Here is a 5,000-nt window from a genome sequence, read left to right as displayed (position 1 = left end):
GAGAGAGAGAGAAAGAGATTGAAATGTTCGAATGTTTACATCGCATGAGGATAAATGTTTGAAGTCGCAACATACGTCACTCGGGGACTAAAACTCCATATAACTTTTCAACTTCTTTAACCTTTTCCTCTTCTCCATTTCTAATGGCGAAGATAGTAATAATAGTAACAGTATTAATAATGATGGCGAGGATGTGTATAGTGATATAGTAATGAGGATGGTAGTTGATAGTAATGATAGTTATGATAATAACTGATGATGATGATGTTAGTTGATAGTAATGATAATTATGATAAGGTGATGATGATGTTAGTTGATAGTAATGATAGTTATGATAAGGTGATGATGATGATGTTAGTTGATAGTAATGGTAGTTATGATAATGATGATGGTGATAGTAATGATAGTTATGATAATAACTGATGATGATGATGTTAGTTGATAGTAATGATAGTTATGATAATGATGGTGGTAAGAGTAATTATAATAATGATGATAGTGATAAGAATGATATTGATGGTAGTATTGATGATAGTAAAGGTCAAGGTGGGAGGGAAGAAGGGGGGGAGGGGCGGGGGATAGGGATGCGTGAGATGATGATGATGATAATGATAATGATAATCATCTCATTTCTCCCTTCGTCGTATCATTATCATCATATTCGTGAGATCTTTTTTTTTCCTCTCATTATCACTCGTCACTTCCGGTCATGGGTAGGAGGGGATAGAAGGAGGGGTATGGAGGCCTAGGGAGGGGGTAGGCTAAGGGGAAGGGGGTAGGGGTAGATGGCAAGTGGGGGGGTAAGGAGGGGGGGGTGCGTGGGATTGAAAATGCCTGGCCAATAATTTGCGGGATAATCCTCTGCAACGTTTATCCATAAATATGATTGTCTCTCTCTCACTCTCTCTCTCTCTCTCTCTCTTTCTCTCTCTCTCTCTCTCTCTCTCTTTCTCTCTTTCTCTCTTTCTCTCTTTCTCTCTCTTTCTCTCTCTCTCTCACTCTCTGTCTAATAAATTAATCTGTTTTTTTTTTTCTTTTATTCCTCTCCATTCCCTCTTCCCCTTAACCCCTTCCCTCCTCTCTTAATTATTCGAGGAGGGAGGAGAAGGAGAAGACCCAAGGGGGGAGGGTGTGGAGGAGGTGAGGAGGAAGAGGAGGAGGGAGAAGGAGGGAGAAGACCAAGGGAGGGAAGAGGTGTGGAGGAGGGAGGAAGTGATGAAAAAAAAAGAGAAAGAGGAGGAGGGAGAAGACCAAGGGAGGGAAGAGGTGTGGAGGAGGAAGGAGGTGAGGAGAAAGAGGAGGAGGGAGAAGACCAAGGGAGGGAAGAGGTGTGGAGGAGGGAAGAGGGAGGAGGAAGAGCCGAGGTAGGGGGGAGTAGGGGGGGGGGGATGGTGATGCGGGTGCGCTAACAGTCCCGGAATGCAAGTAATTACATACATCCACGTAATCACACGCGCGGATGCAGGGCGGATAATCGGGTAATACCTGCGGAAGCAAGCGGATTTAGTGGGGGGCAGGGAAGGGGGGGTATTGTGGGAGGGGAGGGAGGAAAAAGAAAGAGGTGGGAGGAGGGAAGGGGAGAGGGGAGAGGAGAGAGGAGAGAGAGAAGCGGGAGAGAAGGGGAGGGAGAGGGAGAGGGAGAGGGAGGAAGGTGGGGGAGGAGGGGAGAGAGAGAGAGAAAGAGGAATGTGGGGGAGGAGGGGAAGAGAGAGAGAGAGGAAGGTAGGGGAGGAGGGGAGAGAGAGAGAGAGAGGAAGGAGGGGGAGGGAGGGAGGGAGATTATCTCCACGAAATACAGACCTCGTTTACCGTTTAACTGGCTGGTTTATTGAGGTGTGTGTGTATGTTTTTTTGTTTTGTTTGTTTGTGTGTGTTTATCAGAGATGTGTTTGCCCGCGCACGTGCGTTTGTATGCGTATGTACGTGTACGTGTACGTGTACGTGTACGTGTACGTGTACGTGACCGTGTCCGTGTACGTGTCTTTCACCCGCGCCAGCCGTGCCAGCCGACCGCTCCCTTGGGTGGGAAGACGAGTGTGTGGACCGAAATTGTGTATTCAAACGGGCACCGACCTTCCCTGAGACAAAGCACCCGTGTGACAAGGGTAAATAAAGATCAAAGTCCCACGAGTGTGATCCGTGTGAGGTAGCCAGTCGCCCGCGGATTTAACTGGACTCGATGTATCGCGTATGAATAGATAAATAGATAGATAAATAAATAGAAATACAAAGAAAATCCCCGGTTATATTTGAGATACAATACGTTATATTCCGTCACAGATTTCTCTCCTCCGTTTTGTAAAGTGCGCTCGAAAGGCCATCCGATACATCAAAACCTATTAAAAAACAACAACAAAACGCATGACCATATTTATAGTTAGCAAGAAATACACATCTAAAAAAAAAAATAAATACATATTTTATTCCTTGGCGTTTCGGCGAATGATGACGCAATAGGATGACCTGGCTTTTAACCAATGGCTAAGAAGGTCATTTGTATAAGCTTCTGTGGCGTGACTGACTCGGAGAAGGTCAGCTGGTTCTTCCTGATATTTTGTGACGTTGTGTGACTCTTGCATGCACGGATAAAATGTGCATGATTCTTGCATGTTCGGAAAAAAAGCTGTGGTTAATACTGGTATGTGCGAGGAAAAAAATGTACATGAATGGTATTTGTGGAATTTATTTTTCTTTTGGTTATATTTATTTATTTTGTTTCACCCAAATATTTATTAATTGCCAATTGAATAATTGCTGTCAATTATACTTTTTTATAATAACCTGTGCACCGTAATCAACCATTGATTTCCCATAACAACAACAAAAGCAAAATCCTCACGCATAATCGACGGTCATATATATGCAAATGCACACAGTAACAACTCTAAAACACGATTACAATTCAGCCACGCATACACCACACATACCACATAGACCACATAGACCACATAGACCACATAGACCTCATAGACCACATAGACCACACATACCACACATACCACATAGACCACACATACCACATAGACCTCATAGACCACATAGACCTCATAGACCACATAGACCACGCATACCAGCCGAGGCACCGCAAATGACAAGTGGGAGTTTGATTTATGTTGTATATAATAAAGAGGGTTATGCAGCAGCCTCATGTTGTATGTGGCCGCATGGCGATAGCTCAGCTGGGAGAACATGTTGTCTGCTTTTGTCGTGTGTCGTTATTTTTAATTGAATGGTTTTATACTTGTTATTAATTAAGCTTGTTGATTATAGCTCGTATTATTGTTGTCAGTGTCGTGTTAGTGTTGTTGTTACTCTTAATGTTTTTATTTTATTCTTCTTATTATTATTGTTATTCTTATTATCATTGTTATTATTATTATTATTATTATTATTATTATTATTATTATTATTATTGATATTGATATTGTTGTTGTTGTTGTCCTGTTGCTGTTATTATTATTATTATTATTATTATTATTATTACTATTATCATCATCATTATCATTATTATCATTAGTAGTAGTAGTAGTAGTACTGTCATTGCAACAACAACAACAACTACTACTATTAATACTACTATCACCACTACGACTGCTACTGTTACTACTGCTACTACCACTATTACTATTAATACTACTATCACCACTACTACTACCACTGTTACTACTACTACTACTACTACTACTACCACCACTATTACTATTATTATAGATTGTTCCTTCCATTTTATTATTTCGTGTTAGCATCAGCCTGCTAAAATGGCATTTCGTATATCTCCGGCTTCCTAAATATATCCATTTTATTGCCTCTCCATCGACTTATCACATGTCTTTTTTAAAAATCTCATTCTCTATTTACACTCGCATTTAAAAAGAAATACTCCCTTTGATCTTTATTTGATACAGTAAATTCGTCCTATCCGATCGGAAATTGGCACCAGCCCGTATGTCAGGTGCCCATAAGGGCGCTTTTAGCTCAACTTCATACATTAGCTGCGGTTCCGAGAAGTTTAAAATCGGCCCAATAAGGAAGGAAAAAGTTTGTGCACACGCGGTCTCGTTTGTCTGTGTTTGTGTGTTTAGATGTGTGCGTGTGTGTGTGTGTGTGTGTGTGTGTGTGTGTGTGTGTGTGTGTGTGTGTGTGTGTGTGTGTGTGTGTGTGTGTGTGTGTGGGCGCGCGTGTGTGTGCGTGTGAATATTTGTACGTCTCTGCTGCTGTGCGTGTGACTGTGTCTGTGTATGTCTCCGTCTGTGTGCGCGTCTTAGCCCTTCTGTGTCTGTACGTACATCCGTGTCTACATCCGTGCTTGTGTCTGCGTGTCTCTGCCTTGACTCTGGAGGGCATGAAAGGAAAGAATTACCGAGGAAAACGCGTGCACACACACAAACCCATGGAAACACAGACATGAAACCTCGCTGTATGCGTTTAAAGAGAGAGAGAGAGCGAGAGCTAGAGCGAGAGAGAGAGAGAGAGAGCGAGAGCGAGAGATAGAGATAGAGCAAGGGCTAGAGCGAGAGTGAGAGCGAGAGCGAGAGCCAGTGCTAGAGCGAGAGAGAGAGAGAGAGAGAGAGAGAGAGAGAGAGAGAGAGAGAGAGAGAGAGAGAGAGAGAGAGAGAGAGAGAGAGAGAGATAGTGCTAGTGCTAGTGCTAGTGCTAGTGCTAGAGCGAGAGCTAGAGCGAGAGCGAGAAGGGAAAAAGTGATGGGGGGAAAAAAGTCAGAGAAAGAGAAGGTCAGAAAAGATGCGGGGAAGAAGACAAGGGGGGGAAAAAAGTTTGGGATTCACGCACGCGTCCTTCGCTCCTTATACAGGTGCCCTCCTCCTCGCTTCTGCAGTCAGGAGGAGGAGGAGGAGGAGGAGGAGGAGGTGGAGGTGGAGGTGGAGGTGGAGGTGGAGGTGGAGGTGGAGGTGGAGGTGGAGGTGGAGGTGGAGGTGGAGGTGGAGGTGGCGGTGGTGGTGGAGGAGGTGTTAGGGGGATGGGGAGATGGTGGTGGAGGCGGA

The 5,000-nt window shown here is 43.8% G+C and overlaps 1 protein-coding gene across 1 annotated transcript in view; it reads left to right on the top strand.

Annotated features, from left to right (window-relative positions):
• The window catches only part of LOC122252829 (metaxin-2), a 74,625-nt gene that overhangs the window by 24,965 nt on the left and 44,660 nt on the right, over nucleotides 1–5,000 (top strand). The window lies entirely within an intron of this gene.

Source organism: Penaeus japonicus, unplaced genomic scaffold, assembly GCF_977035675.1.
Source record: "Penaeus japonicus unplaced genomic scaffold, GWHDUDI00000001_assembly GWHDUDI00000032, whole genome shotgun sequence".
NCBI classification, from domain to species: Eukaryota; Metazoa; Arthropoda; class Malacostraca; order Decapoda; family Penaeidae; genus Penaeus; species Penaeus japonicus.
The sequence above is the reverse complement of the archived record's forward strand: the minus strand, read 5'-3'. Positions and strand labels throughout refer to the sequence as shown.